Source organism: Protopterus annectens, chromosome 2.part1, assembly GCF_019279795.1.
Source record: "Protopterus annectens isolate FY-2018-M chromosome 2.part1, PAN1.0, whole genome shotgun sequence".
Taxonomy (NCBI): Eukaryota; Metazoa; Chordata; order Ceratodontiformes; family Protopteridae; genus Protopterus; species Protopterus annectens.
In genome coordinates, this window is record NC_056729.1 from 95,418,241 (window position 1) to 95,439,905 (window position 21,665).

Here is a 21,665-nt window from a genome sequence, read left to right on the forward strand (position 1 = left end):
CTTAGGGTGTGCTGTTAATGTTGTAATTTGCAGGGGTATTTGATTTTCCAAAGGGTATAATTATGCATTTTTTGCATTTATTTTTAGGCCATGGCTCTGGCACCAATCATTTGTCTAAGTCAGACCCTTCTGAAAGACATCTACATCATTGGGGGATTCAGTGATTGCCTCCCAATTTGCAGTCAACAGCAAACTTAGTCAGCCAGAGGCCTTCTACATTAGCCTTAACTTTAGAGAAGTTTATTCCAAACAGGAAAGGTCTCAGAACTGAGACCTGTGGTACACCATTAGTAACTTGTCTCTTGCTGAATCTGGATTCTCCCACTCTAACAACATGTCTCCAGTCCGTGAGGTATTTGACCATCTATATGGTGATGTTGGGATCCATGCCCAATTTTGTGAGTTCATCTATAATACATGAGTGGAGAATTGTGTCAAATGCTTTAGCCAGGTCAAGGTAGGCAGCATGCGCTGTTTTACCTTCATCTATAGCTATAGTGGTTTTCTCAAAGAAGTCCAGCAGACTGAGCAGGCATGACCTACTGTTGATGAAGCCAAACTTTGTTGGGTCCAGTGTTTGGAGATTTAATATGTCATTGTTTATCAGTCCATGATTATTCTTTCCATGGCCTTTCATATGAGACTAGTCAAACTTATAGGTCTGTAATTTCCTGGATGTGTTGATGTCCCTCTTTGTGCCGTGGGATGACCATTGTGATGGATAATAGCTGCATGGCTTACAGATAGGTCATGGCAAGTATCGTACAGCAATTGGACGGGTGAAATTCTTGGGCACAGTCAGGGTGTCTCACATGACTTTGTCCTAAGCCCTTACTTGTTTAGACTGTATCTTGCAGACCTAACTTTTACATCTGAGGTGTTCTGCAGTCTATATGCAGATGACCTGAAGTTTGGTAAACTGGTTACATGTGTTACAAATAAGGCATGTCTGCAAAATAACTTGACTAAATTGACCATTTGGGCACAGGAGAACAATATGCTAATAAATACATCAAGAACTTAGCATATGAGATTTGGGAGACAAATTGAAAGGTGAATATTTAATACAGCACACAATGATTGAAACTGTAGATTCATTTAAGGACCTGGGTATATGGGTTACTCCAGCTTTTTTTTTTCAAACGCCTTTATTGAATTATCACTTGTGACATAGGCAAATTTACATTCATATAAAAGTAATCACACTATATATCAACCAATTGTTTAGTGATAGTTATAGAGCTATAGGTTATATAAAAGGATTTATAAATTTTAGGAAATCAGAAGTGATGAAGTCATTGTTTGTTAGTTACATTAGACCTAAACTTAAGCATGGAATAACAGTACGGAAACCTTGTAAGAAAACAAGCATGAGTAAACTGGAAACAGTACAGCGGAAATATACCAAGACCATCCATGGCTGTGAAAATTTAAGTTATTATGAATGACTAAAATATCTGAACTTGTACAGTGTCTCTTACAGCTATCTAAGAGGAGATCTTATTCAGGTATATAGGGCATTTAGAGGCAACTATCTCTGAGAATGTTTGGGGTTATCAAAAAGTACTAGAGAATCATCAGACAACCTATGTAGAAGATTCTATAGGAATGAGAAGTGTACTGATTGGTCCTCTGAGAGAGCAGCTGATACATGGAAGAGACTACCAAATTACATTAAAGCAAACACCAGTTTAGATCTTTTCAAGAGCAGACCGGACACTTATTATGGGAACAAGTGTTTTGGTATATTGGCTGGCTAGAAGGGCATTAATGCCTGTGCCTGATATATTTGTATGTATGTATGTATGTATGTATTGCTGTCCTCCACTTCCCAGGGACAAAGCCAGTGTGAAGGCTATTGTTAAACAGAAATCCTAGTGAAACTGATAGCTCATGTTTCGGGCTATTCAAGAGGAATCCTGAGATATTGTTCATACCCATCAAAGCACTGGTTTTAGCTTTAGAGAGAGCAGTGGGGACTTTTTCTTTTGTGATAACTGGTAGAGGAATGATGGAAGGTATTTCTTAGAGGGTGTAACTGGAGGTGATCAGTCAGCAGGTTTGGTATACCTTCTGGCTTGGTATAGATGATGCTGTCTACAAGTAACTCTGCACAGTTGATTGCTGCACTTAAGACTGCGGACATAACTGAAGAATGCCTTTTTGTTATCCCTAGCTTGGGAGGCTATTTTTGCCTCAAAATTCACTTTTGAAGACTTGACTAGTTTTTGCTCGGTTGTGCACACTCTAGTCCCTCCTGCATGAATTTAAAGACTCCTCCACTTATTCCAAGTTCCATTCTGTACAAAAATCGCATTTAGTTAACCAAGCAGAATTTACCAGTTCAGGCCACATCACTTATGTCTATTGTAGCTTTTCTCTACTCTAACTCAACCATTAATATCTAGTACTCCTTTTCACACCACTAATTTATTTCCCTCTAATTTCTCAGATGTTTTCCTAAGCATTATCCTACTTTTGTACTGCTTTATTGTCACTTATGTATTATTGTACTCTTGTCTATTTTGCATGTCTGGTCAGATTTTGACCCAAGGCTGATACTGAAATTGGTCAGAATTGATTAGTGCTCTATCCTGGTAAACAAAGTCAAATAAATAAATAAATAAAGCCCAGAAGCCTTATGCCAATTAACTACTGGTTGGCTGGTAGCCAGTTGCCTAGCTTAAGTTACCTGGGATAGCTGTGTTGAGTAGAAGCTGGTGTAAAACCAATCAACCTGCCAAACATGAACAAAGGAGTTTTTAGGTTAAATGACAGGATGCAGTTTGGAAGTGGATGCCATGACGGTAAGGAGGAGGCTGGACAATTTATGTGCCCAGTAGACAAGATGCAAGGGCATTGTAGCAAAGCCACTTGAAATCCAGAGCCTACTACTTATGGGAGGAGAGACTAGAAATGGTGTTGGAATTGTAGTGGTACAGAGTCATCAGCAGATAGTGAAGGATGTTATCAGACTTAGTAACAGACTAATGGCAATCAGTCTCCAGTGTAAAGACATAGCAGTATTCATAATCTCAGCCTATACCAGAAAGCAAGGTTGTGATAGGCAGCAAAGGAGTGCATTCAGGCAGCAGCTGCTGGACTTACTACATAAAGCAGAACAACATGAGTTAGTGTTCATAAGTTCATAATGGGGGACCAGAATTCTCATATCAGGCCAGATAGACAGACTTCGATGTAAGGACTGCCTACTGTAGGCCCACATGGGTGTGGTAATACGAATAAAAAAAGGAGATGCCAAATTAGACTTCTGTCTGACAAATGGCTTGATGGTGGACAACACATGGTTCAGCAATAAAATAGACAAAGTGATGTAGAACAAAAGCAAGCAACCAAACAACAAAGATTCTACTAAAAAAACAGCACAAACAGAGTCTCAGACACAGTTTAGACTAAGCACTTTCGTTCTTTTAATAAATTAAGAACTTCATCACAATCTAAAAACCTAAAGCAGCACCAAAATTTGAAAATGGTAAAATGAAAGTCATGTGATCAGTGCCAACCACTCATCACATACTCAACAAAATACATTCCTTAAAGATATGTTAAAATTATTAAAAATTACAAACAACATTCAGCATAAACATGACTGAATAGTACCTTCAACAAACAAATGCTTGAATAATCACATATTTTATAGTCTTTCCACTAACAAAAAACACAATGTTCATGATTCATTCAGACCTGGATTTTCATCTACTCTTAGTTTAATTTGCCACTGAGATTCATGGCATTCCAATAATACTTTATAATTGCCTGAGAAGGCTTACAGACTGACAGCATCAAGAATGAAAAACTGAAATTTCTTGAAATTAGGACAACTCAGTAAATGTTTGGCTAAGAAGTTGCTCAAATCCTTATTCCTTATTCCTTATACCCGGGGTATGTTTATAAATCCTCCATGATAACTTCCCGATTCTTTTGCCCACATAGTAACTCGGGCAAGAACTGCACAGTGCCAAATAAACTACCCCTGAGAATTACAATCATATCTGTTGTTAGACCAAAGATCTAGACTGAGTGCCTTTACCAAAATGTTCAAAGTGCTGCAAATAAAATGGCACTGGTTGCATCTGCAGCATTTGTATATTCCTGGTGTGTCGTATCTTGTCAAACTAATAAAGGGATAAACAAATAGTGGTTGCTATGGGAGCAAGGGTCGTGCCTGTGTTTGTCAATCTTATGCTGGCATGGTATGAACAGATACTTTAAATCCCACTTTTTGTTTGAGAAGGTTGTATTCTATAAAAGTTTCATAGATAATTTGATCATCTTGTGGTGAGGTATGGAAGAGGAATTCAACCAACTTTTTGTGACTTAATGCACCTTCTTTTTAAAGTTCACTATAAGTGGTTTAGGGAAAACCATCGATTTTTTGGACATCACTTTATCCCTTGGCTGTGGGAGCAATATTTTTGAGAGTAGAATTTTTAGGAAAGAATCAATATTTGCACAGAAGAAACCAACACCTGTACCATACGAAGATGGGTGTAGTCAAAGACTAATTCATCAGACTTAGTAGGCTGTCTAGCGATGATAGCATTTTTGAACAAGAAACAGACTCTTTAAAATAATTTTTCATGTCCAGAGGATATGATTTTGATTGGCTAATGAACATAATAGGGAAAGTCCATTTGCTAAGATCAGATAAGGCTAGACCTATCCTACACAAGTATCTCTCTGAAAGTTTATTGGCCAGTAGTGACACTGCTTTCTCACCTCCCATCTCTGTAGACATGTCCCTGATAGGAAACGGAGACTTGGTTAAAATATTAGGGGATAACCCTTCTTTCACTTACAAGAGAGTGAACAATGTGACGTTTTTGTTAGAAAATTATCCCATTAGTTTGACAAGATACATCACACCGGGGACATACAAATGCTGTAAATGCAAACAGTGCTATTTTAAAGGCACTCAGCCTAGAGCTTTGATCTAACAACAGATGTGATTGCAATTCTCAGGGGGTAGTTTACTTGGTACTGTGCAATTCTTGTCCGAGTTACTATGTGGGCAAGACAATTATAAAGTTATCATGGAGGATTTATAGACATACCCTGGGTATAAGGAATAAGAATTTCAGCAACTCCTTAGCCAAACATTCATTGAGTTGCCCTAATTTCAAGAAATTTCAGTTTTTCATTCATGATGCTGTCAGTCTGTAAGCCTTCCCTGGCAATTATAAAGTATTATTGGAATGCCGTGAATCTCATTGGCAAATTAAACTAAGAGTGGATAAAAATCCAGGGCTGAACAAGTCAATAAACATTAAGAATTTTTTGTTAGTGTGAAGACTATAAAATATGTGATTATTCAATGATTTGTTTGTTTAAGGTACTATTCAGTCATGTCTGTACTGAATGATGTTTGTAATTTTTAATAATTTTAACATAGTGGGCCGGATTCACGATGGCTTGCACGGAGTCTAAGAGTAGAGTAAGACTCCATGCAGCCATCATGTCCAATGAGCGATCCAGGAACAGCCTGCAGGGGCATGCAAGAGAGCTCCTAAAACGGCTCTTACATGGACAGGGCCGGGTTATGCAAATTACCTCAATTGCAGGTGAAAGGCATGCAAATGAGGTAGATTTGCGATTCAGGAAACCTGAACCTGTCCGAGTAAGAGCAGTGTTATCTGCAGAAATGTACTCAGTTGACAACTGAGTACCATTCTGCAAATAGCAAAACAGAGCCGTGACAGCTCCAAATAAAGATTGCATCCAGTGCAGGAAGCATGCTAATGGCCAAATATATGGCCAATGGCAATGTTTCCCAATGCAATAAGAAAAAAAAATAATTTATTTTTTTTCTCCGATTTCTGATGTTTAAGCGTAGCGCAGCGCCACGCAAATGGGCTGCACTCTAAAAACCAGAAAAATAAAAATTAAAACCCACAAATGTGGATTTTATGTAAATTGTTAATTTACAATGCAAGGGAATGGCAGGCTGAAGACAACATGTCCACCGAGTAGAGGTTGCTAAGGGGGGAAGCACAGTCTAAGAGATGTAACCAAGCATTAGTAGGCAATCCTATGCAAAGTAGGGTTAGGATAGTGAATCGCAGGTTTACATAGCAAATGAGCACAGTCAGTGGAGTGTAGGAGTAGGACAAGGGGAGTAACAGAGTAGAAGATAGGTGACATCATGAGTGGGGTATGTATGAAAGAAGGGAAGCTCATTGGAGCAGAGTGGCATGTGTCAGCTGTCATTTACACATCATTGAAAGAGGTGTGTCAACAGGTAGGCTAGGTAAAGTCAAGAAATGGAAGGTGTATGCCATGAATAACACCAAAGTTTCTTGCTGAGCGGGTATGCATGCGTGTGCGCACCTGTAAACCCGAGTAAGACAGTGTGCATGCGTGTAAGCATGAGTGCGTGCGTTTAAGCCAGAGTAAGCATGTATAAGGCAGTTTAAAGTGTTGTAAGTGCGTTTGCACTGGTGTGCATGCGTTTTAACCCGAATAAGCAAGTTGTAGTCCGTGTAAGCATGTGTGCGTGTGAGCTGCTGTGAGCGTGTTTGCACTTGTGTGCGCGGCACTGCCATCCCAAGGAAACTGAAAGGAAATAGGAAGCACAACAAATAGTAGGAAGCTACCAGGGAGTACTAGCAGAGCTAGCAGGTGAAAACAATCAGAATCAGGCAATTACACAGGCAGTACACTAGCCCAGCCCAGCCTAGCACTTAAAACTCTGCAAACAACAGTCCATAATGTTTCTCACAAGAGACACTGCAGTAAGCTAATAGAAGTGAAAACTGAAAAAGCTTTACTGAGACAAAGAAATGTTAGGGGCTGCCATTGCTGTTATAAGGCGACATATGCAACATGCTGAGGGTGGTGACAATGGAAATGCTGCTGGACAACCCACAGTGAGGAGATGGAGAAGAGTGTACAGGCCCAGGGTAACCTACCAGGGGCTACATGAGCAGGAGATAGTGGAGCGCTATAGAGTGGACAGAGACCTCCTGCAGCAAATTGTTGAGCTGTGCAGGCCACGCCTCACACACAGAACCAACAGAGGGGTACCCATCCCAGTGGAAACCAAGGTATGTGTTGGCCTAAGAATATTAGCAACAGGTACCTTCCAGAGACCAACTGGTGATATGATGGGGATATCACAGGCATCAGCATCCAGGGTACTGCACCAGTTCCTGGATGCCATGTCAGCACATGTCGGTGATCATGTATATTTCCCCAATTCCCGTGAGGTATTGGCCAGCAATATGCATCTCTTCCAGCAAATAGCGGAATACCCTGAGGTAGTGGGTGCAATAGACTGCACGCACATATGCATCAAAGCACCAGCTGGTGAGCGGGGTCGGGTCTACTTCAACCGCAAGGGCTTCCCCTCCATCAACTGCCAGGTCATGTGTGATGCCCAGGGCATAATACTGAATGTGTGTGCTGGCTGCCCTGGAAGCTACCATGATTCCCATATCTGGCATCTGACACAGCTGTACCAGACATTTGCCAATGGGGACATCCCACATGGTCACCTAGTGGGGGATGCTGGCTATGCACTGGAGCCGTGGCTGATGACACCCATCAGAAACGCACACACACCTGAACAGGAATGCCATAATGAGGCACACGCACAAACACGAAATGTAATTGAGCATGTGGTTGGGCTGCTCAAGTCACGGTTCCGGTGCCTGGACACATCTGGTGGAGCCTTGCAGTACTCACCAACTACATGTACCCAAATTGTCATGGTATGTGCTATGCTACATAATATGATCCTGCGAAAACAGCTGCAGCAGGACCAGCATGGGGCAGGGCCAAACAGCCCCCCACCATTGCCAAGGCCTGCACAGGCACAGGGTGACTCAGAGGAGGAACAACCTGAGCCTGCCCCAGTAGGCAGAAGGAGGCGTGCCCAGTATGCTTTGGCCTTGGCAAAGAGGAAATGCATAGCACATACACTGGCTCAGTAGGAACTCTGGAAATGATACCTCTCTCTGACTTGCACATATAGTAAAAGGGATGCCTAAGTTGACACGACCTGCTTTCAAACATGTACAGGGAGTGTAGTATGTGCATCTGACATAGGCAGCCCTGCAGCACCACCTGAGGCATGATTGCCATGTGTTAAGCAATGTAAAGCAGTGCTAAACAGCATTTACCACCATGTAGTTTCTGCAAACAGAATCGCACACACCAACTAGTGCAACTGTGGTCAATGTTGAGTAATATTGGGCAACGTCCAGCAAAGTTGGTGAATATTCAGCAATGTTGGACAAGCCTGGTCTAAGTAGGGCATAGCTGAACAAAACCAACATGCTCATATTTGCTTAACTGGCCCTTAAGCAGTCTGGTCTGCTCAGTATGAAAATATAAAGCAGTGATGGGCCTCGAACCCAGGATACTGTGCACTATAGTTAAAGTACTGAACCACTAAACCATGACAGTATTGCAGTGGTCAGCCAGTATGAAGGAATGTTGATAGGTCTATGCAAAGTATCTCATGGAAACCCTGCAGGCACAGCATAATCCCTGTTGAGTTATGACACAAAGGTGAGTCCTGCAGTAAGAACAGAACTTGACTTCCAACACACACACACACAGTATAAATGTTAATATTGGTCATGTTCACACACATCCACAAATGTAGTGGACCTCAGATTGCAACATACTGAAAGGTCACACTGGGCATGCTCACACACTTGAATAAATGAGACAAATGTCAGGCAACAAAACATGGAAAGCCTGAACTGGGCATGCTCACACACTTAGGCCATGTCTGAGTACAGCAGTGGGCCACACATATCTGGCAGTTGCATGTGTAAACCCAGGAACCTCTCACTATCCAGCAATCCACCCTGTGCACACAGTTACATGACAACAGACACATATATAATATAGTGGAACCCTGTCATAATCAAATATGTTCTGCAGATACCTAAGTTGTTCATAGAAACTGGGAAAGCAAAGTCGATAAAGACCTGCAAACAGTATCAGCAATAAATATTGTGCATTCTGAACATAAGTATAGGTTCAGAGGTCGATACTAGGCTATCTGCCCTAGGGCATGTACAAGCCTAGCCAGAGTGTGTTTGGCTTTTGCAACCCTGTCAGATTACTACACTGTGCCAGTGAATAGTAGGTCACACAAGATAGCCCATGTACGTCTAGGCTAGTGTGCCTCTGTCTAGCAGGGACACACAAGATATCCCAGGGGTAAACATACGATCACCCATACAGCCATCAAGATGTCCCCTGTAGGTGGTCAGTGGGTGGCTCTGCCTATGTGAAACTGTGATCACAATCCGGAGTGAGTGGAGGCCCTGGGATAAGAATCTGTCCCTCCAGCATGTCCAATTAACATCTGTGCTGAGGTATATGTCCCTGGAGTGTGTAGCTCCAAGGAGTCAGATATCCTGAGGTGGAGCAGGTCCAGTAATTCTGGGTTGGGTATTTCCGTAAACAACAGGCACACATCATATCCGAGTAGGTGGTAAGCGACTGAGTATAGCTGGAGTTACTGCATCTGAACTGAGCAGGTCATCCGTGTGAGTCCCTACATCTGCCTGGTGAGGAACTTCTGTGGCCAGTACAGTTGCTGCAGGTGTTGGGTAAGGTACACCCCAAATGTGGCATTGTAACCAAGCATGGTTGTGATGAGTATAGGGGCACAATGACCTCACTCGATCTACATGTGAAACCATATGGTATAAGGTGGCTTATATAGAAGGTCTGTCCAACCACTTTGGCAACGTGAATGTCAAAGGTGACAGTACAAAAAAGTCATGTCCCCAATCACCTAACAACTCCTACCATATGTAATGGAGTACTACCAATGTGGTAATGTGTGGTCATGTTGCTATTCCCAAAGGGGATGACTATGCAACCAATGGCATTTAGCTGTAGGCCATGGCTCAGGCACCAGTCATCCATCTCTGTGAGACCCTGTTTGAGTATGCATGTGGCAGCCGGAGAGTTAATTATGGCACCCAGTTTGCAGTCAAGTGTGAACAAGGTCAGCCATATTCCCCCTGTGGTAGCCTGTACGTCAGACAAATATATACTGAACAAGAGAGGTCCCAGGACCGAGCCATGTGGAATGCCATGTAACTGGTGTATAGTCAGACATGGCACCTGCAATTCTGACCATGTGGGTGCTAACCCTGATCCAGGTAGCAATCCACCATGTGAGATATGTGTCCATATCGATGCTGGTGAGCCTATGCATAATGGCCCAGTGGGTTATTGTGTGGAAGGGGTTTGCAAGGTTCAGATAGGCTGTGCGGACAACTGTCCCTATGTCAATGGACCTGTTAATCATGTAAAGAATACAAACATGTTCAAGACGCAACATCTGCCCACAACAACACTGAAATGTGTAGGACACAGTGTCTGTAGGTTCCCGATGTGTATGTGTAAGAGACCCATGATAATACACTCCATAATGTTGCAGAACAGGCTAGTTAGGCTTATAGGGAAATATTGTCTGTGGTCTGTTGTGGCACCAACTCTGTGTAGTGGGACCACTGTCACTGTACACCATTCCATGGGTACATATCCTGTAGTAACTCCAATATTGCACAGTGATGTAATGTGAGGGTTACGTCTGTCATGAAGCTCATGTAAGATGCATGCTGGGACACCATCTGGTCCCATTGATGCTGTGATGTATGCTTTGGGGAGGGCAGCACTCACCTGTTACTGTGTGATGTCAGGGAGGTTACACTCTGTTGGGATGGATAGTTGCTCCCTAGGGGGGATGGGGGGAGACATCTGCACTGAACCTGTTTGCCAGGATGTTGGCAATGCCAGTGGGTTCAGGGTAAGTTTAGTCAGTATGCAGTAACACACAGCATATCAGTGAGTGTCCACCCAGGTTCCTGACATAACTGAAGAAGGCCTTGTGACAGTCCTACGTGTCTGGTGCAATTGTCCATGAGAAGCAGCCCTTAGATAAGTTCATGAGTGATTGTAGCTGTCTGCTAGTACAGATCACAGATGCTTTCCCTGTTTGGGATTGTGCTGTGTCATGTAGTAGCTTCCTCCTGATGTTGAACAGCTTATTAATGGCTGGGGTCTACCAGACAGGTCCCCTGCCATTGGAGGAGTGAGTCCTGTTGTTATTTGGGATAGCACAATCCATGCAGTCCACTAGGTGTCCATAGAATGTGTATGTAAAGGATTCAGCAGTCGGAGCCATATTTGCCACTGTCTCAGGGTCTCTGAAGGATACCACCTTGCTTTGGTGAAGTGAGATGTTGGCTCATGAGAAGTTCACCAAGAATACCCAGGATGGGTGTGTGGAGGGTATATGTATGTCCAGTGAGATATATGTATGTTCTGACCTTACCAATGAGGGGTATATCGCTGGTGTGGAACATAGAGTCCCCATGTTGGTGATGATCAGGTCCAATATGTATTCCCCCTTGTGGCTGTGGTGACTGGTTGTGCCATAGCATATGAATTAACAAATTGTAGTGACTGTAGGGTGAGGGTGTTGGGGCTTGAGTAGTATCCCCAGTCAATATTAGTGTATTTGAAGTCACCCAATATAATGTTGTTTGTGGAGACCATATTCCCCACTGCTCCCAGGAATGCCAAGTGTGGTTCCTGAGTATGGGAGGGTGGTCAGTAGCAGGCAACAAACTGAAAGGCAGTTCTGCACAATGGTAGTTGTATATGTATGGTCTGTGATGCTTTGTGCAGTGCTACTAACCCGGAGGTGTGTGTATCTGTGATGTATATGGATACTCCCCCTAGTTGTGTTGTCCATTCCAAGTCCTGTGGCCAGAAAGCATGGTATGAAACATAACCTGGTAGTGCTGGTGTGCATATGTGAGCCTGAACTAGGCATCTGTTAGTGCACAGATATCGCTATCCTCCATACTGAGGAGAGTCCTGAGTGGCCGCAATAGGAGGGTAACACATCTGGTGTTGAGCAGCATTACCCTTAGTGTCATATAACCTGTAATGTCTATGGAGGTGGGTTTGTCTATTGAGCCCTGCTCAACAAATGCACTATGGTGGTAGCAAGAGCCTTAGCCAGCATTTGAAGGTCCAAGTGTGACAGGTGCAAGCTGTCCATACTGAAGCTACGTGGCATGTCGAGCATGTCACCACAGGCTGACAGACACTGTATCCCCTATGAATGACACCAATTTGTTAGCCAACTGTTAAACGTGATATGTTTGTCTGTATACTTTGACATCATAATTGGTGGGTGTAAGATGCTAGACAAGGTCAGGGTAATACTGGCCTGGGCTACATGATCAGAGTGTTCCTCCATGTACCATGTCATGTGGTCCAGGGAGTAACGTCTGATGTTTTATGCACCAGCATGGACAATGATGGTGCCAGTCCTGTACTTGTTTTGGAGTGACCTGACTGCATGTGTTATGTGGCAGATCCTGGCACCCGACAGACAGCCCAAAGTGACTATTCCCATGTTTGGGCTGGTGAGTGGTACGTCAGTGTGTCTGACAATAAGTGTCGATTTACAAGTGTATTAGGTGAGTTGTCTAGCCTGAAGGGCAGTGACTGTGTGGCACACTGACATTGTGAACTATGTGATATGTGGGTATTGTAGTGGGGTAGCAGTTGTGTGTGTGCCTGCTGTGGAGGTCTCTGCTGCTTAGGCAGAGTTAATTCACAGCATCCGAGTATGTCTATGTGTGATAATGTGGTTTGAGTGCTGTCGCCAGAGGATATGTGAGACTGATATGTGTTGTGTGTGGTTACCTTCACCACCTGATAGACTGTGCCAGTCATGGGTCGAGAGAGTTCAGCACCCTGTATGTCTCTATAGGTGCATCTCACACATATAGCTGAGTTTGTCGGGAGGAGGAGAGGGTTGTCTGTGTACATGAGGCAGATGTGACATTGTGTCAACATCACAATATTCACCAGCTGGACTGGAGAGTACACATGAAACCGACCCCTGGACATGCCAGGATATTATGATGACATACACTGTAGCCAGATCACAAAGGATCAGCAGGGTGTCAAGTGTGTAAAAGAGTATAACAGGGATTAGTGCTCAGGTTCGTTGGTGTTCTGTAAAGAGTAGCTGAGAAGGAGTCCAGACTGAATCATGACACCTCCGACAGCTATGTCATATATAGCAATGTACACCCATATATGTCATGAGTCAGGGCCAACTGTACCTGACTGACAATGCCGACATCCTGACAGACAGGCCCATATATACAGACCCACCTCCCACTGACGATAGTCCATATCAACATACCAGGAGATATCACATGTAGAATGGATGAACAGCTACCCCCAATGCCAAAAGCATGGCAGCAAGTGGAATACATTGATTCACAATATGTGTCATGCATAAACTACAGAACAAACAGATCCTGCACCTGAACAGTCAGCTGAGCCTCCCCCCCTACACAGGATGTGGAACCGTTGAATGTGTTACAGCAACATATGGCACTCCACACAAGTGTTGGTGCACAACACACCATGGTAAGTACAGTCCAGTATGCCTATGAAGTCTGATCTGCAAGGCCATGTTGTCCATCATGGTTGAAGTCATAAACAGAACTATTGGAAGCTGACATACACACAACCCCACTAACTGTGGTATGTTCATGTGTGGATCATGGTTCCCAAACATGCTAGACTGTTTGCAAGGCAGCCACCCAGGACATACATCACTGAACACAGCTACACATGTCTCACATAGACTTTGAATAGCCCATTATCAACATCCCAGACACATGTAGTACCCACAAAACCAACAAGCTGTGCATAAATATGTGTTGACATATGAAGGAATGTCAATGTGTCCACAGATAGATCACACAAGGTAAGGATTATGAGTTCCTGTTCAAGCTGTTGACACCCGATGACCCACATGGACCATTCCTGGAATGGCATAAAACAAAGTGTACACACATTACCATGTCCAGTCTGATGATGTTACCATCCTATAAACACAGCAGGAGAAGTGAAACCACCCAGTAAAGCAAATAGCGCTGTGTTAATGCATCTCTCTCTAGTATCATAACATAGTTAGGTAGGGGTTTGAATCCTGCAAATGCTGACTGTATATGTGTGCAATTGTCTTTGAAAGGAGTGCTCTTTTTGGAGACTGGGAAAACACACTAAAAGAGGTACATTCCTCTTTGGAAAGACTGATGATGTCACCATCCTATAAATATAGCAGGAGAAGTGAAACCACCCAGTAAACCAAATAGTGCCCAGTGTTAATGCATTTCTCTCTAGTATCATAATATAGTTGGGAAGGGGTTTGAATCCTGCAAATGCTGATTGTGGGGGTGGGGTGTGTGTATATCTGCAATTGTCTTTGAAAGGAGTGCCTTTTTGGAGACTGGGAAAACACACTAAAAGAGGTACATTCCTTTTTGGAAAGACTGATGATGTCACCATCCTATAAATACAGCAGGAGAAGTGAAACCACCCAGTAAAACAAATAGCACGCTGTGTTAATGCATTTCTCTCTAGTATCATAACATAGTTAGGTAGGGGTTTGAATCCTGCAAATGCTGACTGTGTGTGTCACTGTTGGTCAATGCAGTGTGGGTTTTGCTTTTACTATGGTATGACATATTTTGATTGCAACAGTAAGTGCATTGCACACATCAGGTATCTGCGGTGCAAAAATATATGTGTACATGTCCCCTCAATCAGTACATAGGTGTGAAGCCTGCATACTACATGAATACATTTGTTTCCATTGACAGGTTGTGCCACTGCTTCTCAGATCGTAGGTCACATATGTATGTATGTGACAAGGCCATCCACTGTCGTGATCTGTGGCCAAGGTCATCTGTGCCACACACACCCATGACAGTTACCTAAGAGTAGTGTGAGTGAGGGTATATGCCTGGGGTATATGTCAGACATGTTCATACACAACGACTGCCAATAATGGACAGTCTTTATAGGTGTACAACTGCCTTATGGATGTGCATTCAGGCCTCTAATGTCTTATGTGATACACCTTGGGACTCCACAATACCTATGGATATGTGGATACCAAGGGACACATGACATAACATGTGGCCGTATGTACACATTGGTACCCAACATACATGTTGAGGGCTACCACCTGTGTGGTACTGACGGGATAGTATGTATAGTACATGTGGATGACTATGCCATAGTCGGCTTACTGCTATACAGCATGTATCAGACAACAGGTATCTGTCTGTATTATACCCTTGTGTAGGATATGGGTCCCATCCAGGGAATGCATTGTAGGCCAATGCATGCATTTCCAGATATGGATGGACACATCCCTAGTGTGTTTGCATGTACCTAAGGGGGCTATATGCCAAACAGGTGTGGTCACAGGAATGGGTGGCGGTCATTACCACTGGTCAGTGTTATAGTGTAGCACCGGAAGGATCCAACTGTTACTGAGTTCCCTACGACTGTGTGTCATTTGTCAGGACATCATCCAATGATTGCTTATAGTCATGCTGTTGAGGTTGTGTATACTACCAGACCGCAAATCATTGACAGATATTAACGGTATCACCCACAGCATGGTGTCAACCCATGTCATACACACATGTCTACCCATGTTGGTACATAACTGTAGTAGAATGCATACTGTCCATTGAAAGATACTATGAGATGTTAACAATGTGTACAACAGGGTATGCCACACGTCCCATGTGTCCGCTATGCACGTACATGCAGACAGTACACACCCACCATGTTCACAGATGTACACTTGCTAATCTGTACTGCACACATCACACACATACTGTCCACTCACTAACACATGCTGGCAACACATTACACTTCAGCCAAGTGGCACATGGGTGGACAATACATACTCAGACCTAACAGTGGTGTAAACAATGCTACATTGACAATCAGAGCTTTGATGCATAATGTCTGCTCAGATATACCTACAAGGATGTCATTACACTTTCCTGTTGACAACTTGCTAATATTGCTACACTGCTATAGTGTCACCCTGTGCATCAGCACCATGTTAGCCTGTTCCTCCATCAATGTTACAGATGACAGGAGGTGACACAGGTATCATCATATGCACAGGGCATTTTGTTGTTTGCCAGAGCCTGACATTGACCCATCCAATTGACATGTCTGTGTGTGTGTGTGTGTGTGTGTGTGTGTGTGTGTGTGTGTGTGTGTGTGTGTGTGTGTGTGTGTGGGACAACAGTACAGCATGGGCCAATGTTGATGTAATGTGTGTGTGTATGTGTGAGCCCTAGTTGTTTGGTTAATGTGTGTGTGTCTGCATGCACACAGCTCCACCATGTGGCTGCCATATACGGTAGTTTGTGGGACAGCCACAGACTGTACCTGCTAGGCTGTACAGATCACTGTCTCCAGCCATGGACACAGTACCTGTGCCTGGCAGGGGTGCTACAGACAGTATCGGGTACCAACCCTGACTGGGTACTGTCATCAGAGGCAGAGGTATGATGACTGGACCCATGTCCCTGCTGGGACTGGCCAGAGCCATGTGCACATGGTCTACTGGGATGGTCAATGGACAGGCCAGCCCCAGCATTGCTGGGGCTGGTACTGCCACTATGGGAGCGGCTGTGAACTGTGGGCCATCCGCAACCACTGCCAGCTGTTGCTGTTGCTGGCATGCGTCCACGTCGACATTGCAACCGTCCCGCATGGTCCTGGCTCATGGAAGACATATTGTGGAGGGCATCTAATGTCTCCCCCCAATGTCTATCAATGACCTCAGTGTAAGTCCGGATGCTGTCATTGATAGCGGTGTAATGTGCCCTCTGTGCCCTAAGTCCCTGCCTGGTGTACCATTCCATACGTGCCTGAGCCTGCATTACAGCCTGGAACATACTGGACATCATAAGACCTGTGAGGACATGCCTGCCAGGGGCAATATGACCAGCAGTGCTCCCCCGAGAACCCCTGGACCTCTGCCTATGTGGTACTGTTCCAGGAATATGGCTATGGCTGCTGTGAGGGGATGCAAGTGCCATGGGTACCACACTCTCCTGGTCAATGCCAACTGTATGCTGTCCCTCGCCTATGGCCATTGGTGGTGAGGGATGTATTTTCATTATGAGTGTGCACATAGATGGGGTTGAAGGCTGTGTACTGTCAATTGGCACCAACGACAGACCCTGTCAAACCTTCCTGTGCCAAATTACATGTCTCATCTTCACCACTATTCATGGCAGTGGCTTCAGGTTCCCTGCTGCTTGCGGCCAGCCCTAACTCAGCACCTGTGAGAGGAAGGCAGGAAACACACTTTACGGTCTGCACATGAACACATGCACACATGCACACATGAACACATGAACACGTGCACACATGCACACATGCACACATGAACACGTGCACACAGGAACATATGCACACATGAACACGTGCACACAGGAACATGTGCACTAATGAACACGTGCACACATGAACACATGAACACTAATACACTCCTCACTACAGCACATACACACACACACCAGCAATCCAAAACATACTCTATAGTGGGTGAAGGTGGGTGTCAGTATCACAAGGTAAACAGCCACCACACACGTGTCAGCATGCAGAATATGTGTTGCACAAGACCATGCAGTGCAAGTGTAGATGCCCCTATTTAATGGCAGTATACATGGCTTTGATGCAACTGTGTAGTTGTTCAGTGATTGGCTACACCCTGGAACACAATGTGTACATGGACACAACATTGCTGTGCAGGTATTATCAGCTCTGCAATGCCCTGTGCACCATCACTCACAAGTATACATGCCATGGCTGCATGTGTTATCTGTGTGACACATAGATATCCATGTCTGAGTACAGTGTCTGTGTCCATAGCAGATAATAGTCAGCACGGGTGTAGCACATGCATGCTATGTACACACACGGGATGTGTGGTGCATGTTGACATGAAGGAACCCCAATGCTCGACATGGCCAGTGTACAGTGGTTATGGTGAGTGTGGGACATATTGCAGATATGTTGGTGCCAGACATGGCATGGCATGCTACATGACTGCAACATTAAACACCACACATACCCAATGTGTGTCAAGTGACCTATACACCCACTAGCATTCCAGGACATATATGTGACACTTTGTTTGGATGGCAACTGCTGTGCATATTGTGTATACTGGCATATGTAAGCACACACAACATGCTATGCATATTGTGTATAGGTGCATATGTTTGCACACACACAACATTGAGGTGCAAAGCAATGACTGCTATGAGTAGTACTGTGGTCACTGTAACTGGATGGGGTGTAGTACCCTGTGCCATCATCAACATGCATCTTGTGGTCACTCACAGCTACTAATGTGTGCAAGACCACTGCCTAGCATGCTGTACCTGAACTGCAGTGCCATGGCTACATTCTCAATTACACAACCATCTTGTACATGGGTGTGTGAGGTGCCCAATAGGGAGCATTGCCTAACATGACTGTGTTATGTGTTGCAGAGTGTTGCACAGCCCCATGATAGGCCTGTACCCCTGAGGTACATCATGTGTGTGTGCATGACATGTGGGATACTGAAGTGTGACCTTACAGCGGGTGTGTGGTAATGCCCAATGTAGCATGTTTCGTGTACTGCATATGATAAACGTGTTCTGTTGTGTACAGCTGTAGCAACTATGCATATCCAATGTGCAGTACAGTGTTGCCACAATTGTGTCTGCTGCACTGTGCATTGCATGTGATTGAGGCAGCTACTGACTTTACTGAGATGATTGATGTCTCACAGCAAACATGCACAGCATGCATTATGTGTAGGTGTGTTACATGTACATGGCCTACACCTCACCTATGACATGCACATTTTATTACCAATATTAAACACTCACCAGCATGTATCGTCTGCCCTGCTGTCACACCAGAGGGACCTACAAGAATATGACACAGTTTGTCAGTGGCCACAACTGTGGCATTGCTACTGTGAGTGTGCTAAACTACAGTGGAACAACAGTCAACAGTCACAGGTGTACGGATACTATTCCAAATATCAGTAATGCACACGATAGGCAGCACAACTGCTAAACACACAGTACACATCTCACATATGCATATTCTAACAATACAGGTAATGGTAGTCTACAGCTAGGGCATATTACCTGCACGCTCCGTGTCATCCTGCTGGGTGGCTCCGGCCTCCATGATGACACATGTGTGATGCTGTTGCTGCTGTAGGCCAGGAGCCACCATGCTTAGGAGCAGCTCCTCCACTCTGGTGAGGGGGGGATGTATGGCCACCCCACCACCTGTGGCAAGCTGTTGCCTATGGATATCAGATGCATGCTGCTGGACATGTCTAATTAAATCACTGCAGTGATGGCGTACCTGCTCATATGTCCGGTTATGCATGCCTACGTCATTTACCCGGTGAACAAGGTCTTGCCACAGTGCAGTACGCTCATGCTGGTGCTGGCTGGCCCTGGAAAAAAGCAGGTTATAGTGCTGCACCAGGCTGTTCTGAATTTCCTGCTCCTCTGCAGCTGTATACGATGGATTACGTTGATGAGCCATAACCCTGGAAGACAATTAAACGATATGTGTGAGCAAGTCATGTGGCACACTTAACATTATGAAGTACAGATATCACTTAACTGCCATATATAGCATCTATCTGTCTATCAGAGGATACACACGTTCAATACCACATATCAGTGCTCAGCCCACAACTGGCTGACAGTGCCTGCCACACTCCATATAATAAACCAGTATACACCAGTATTCGGCACACTGTTTGGGATACAATGCACAACCTCGCCCCAGGGGTATATATCAAGCTAATGCATGAAGGAATATGTCATCCAATGCAATGAATGTAATGTACATTTACAGTATTACCAGTAAACCACCCTAGTCTTTGATGCCATACCCCTACCTAACATATGTGCACGGTTGTTAATATAGCTGGCATACTGCTGTAACAGAGTATACATGTTGCTAGGTACACACACATACCCTGTAACACACATGTGATTGTGGGCATGGTACAGGCATCATTACACACACATCAGACATACATACAACACACAGATGTATGCCAACACAGATGAGCATTACCTGTGTACCTTATAGTACTGTGTGCCCCTACTTACAGATACCTATGCCTGAAGTATGTAATCTGTGCAGACTACAGGAAACACACACAAGACAGTGTTACCAAGGACTTTGAACATGCACTATGCTGTGCTGTTTAGGCCTACAGCTTCAGGTAGTACTACAGTTCATATGTGAGCTGGATTCACCAGCAGTACCACTTACTGAGCATACATGTATTGCTTCAGCCTACAATGGGACACCACAGTCGTACACAAGGAACTACATCACAACATATGCCATCCTACTATGTCTGCATCCCAATAACTGACACATCTTTCTCTGGCCTCACACCTAGGACACAAACTACCATGACAGACACAACCTCACACTAAGCTATCACACCTTTACAAACCTTGCACACAGTCACTGTCACACTCATTCCACCTCACATAGCAGGTATTGCACTGAGTACATGTGTGTGTGCATTGTGTCATAGGTAGGTAATACGCTATTGGCCATAGGGCCTAGAGCAGCCAGGCCATATGCTACCCTGCCCTTTGACACACATTTAATGTGATTTCACTTGCTCCTGTCAACCGGATACACAGAGGTGACTCCCAGGGCATATTACCTATCTACAGAACGATCATCAGGGGTATGTATGACATCTGCTAATGAGGAGCCTTGTTTGTTAATGCTGGGTGGTTTAGTCCAGAGTATGGCATATTTGTGGATAGGAACCTGTACCTCCAGCATGTGCTGTTTAGTGAGGTGACAAGGATTAGGGCCCTAGGTCATGTAGCCCGGAGGGATTGTGAGGTGTTGTCATGGTGGTTGGCCGACTGCTATGGGTGTGACATACCTCTGTATGTCTGGCAGTGGTAACCTCTGGGTGGGTGGTATGCAACGCACTGTAGCTGTGGTTTTGTGAGTCAGTCTGCATAGGGCATGTGTTTGAGGGCAGTATTACTCTTTGTTAGGTATGTCTGTGGCCTTTCCACTTGCTGTAGTTGTCATGTGAGGTACATACCACATGGGGCATTGTGATGAGTAGAGGGAACACCCTATATTTCCCTAGATGACACACCTTTTGTGATGACATGTACCACATAGACAGATTACATGACTACTGTGGCACTGTGATTATCAAAGGGGAGCCTACTGTCCACCTGTGTCCCGTGTACCCTTCTGACACCTTCAGTGTTAGGCAGGCTACCACCTATGTGGCAGTTACTGCGTAAGGTGTTTTGGAATGGGGTATGGCACTGCAGTATCAACACTGGTGTTCAGTCCATGCCTTGGACAACAGGCACCTGTTGCAGTACATATGACCCCATCTCTCTCTCTCTCTATATATATATATATATATATATACATACATATATACATATATATACATATCTATCCATATCTATACATATCTATCCATATCTATCCATATCTATACATATCCATACATATCCATACATATCTATATATATATCTATATCTATATATATCCATATATATCTATATATATCCATATATATCCATATATATCTATATTTATCCATATATATCCATATATCTATATATATATCCATATATATCTCTATATATCTACATATATCTATATCTATCTTTATATGTATATATGTATATATCTATATATAGATCTATATATC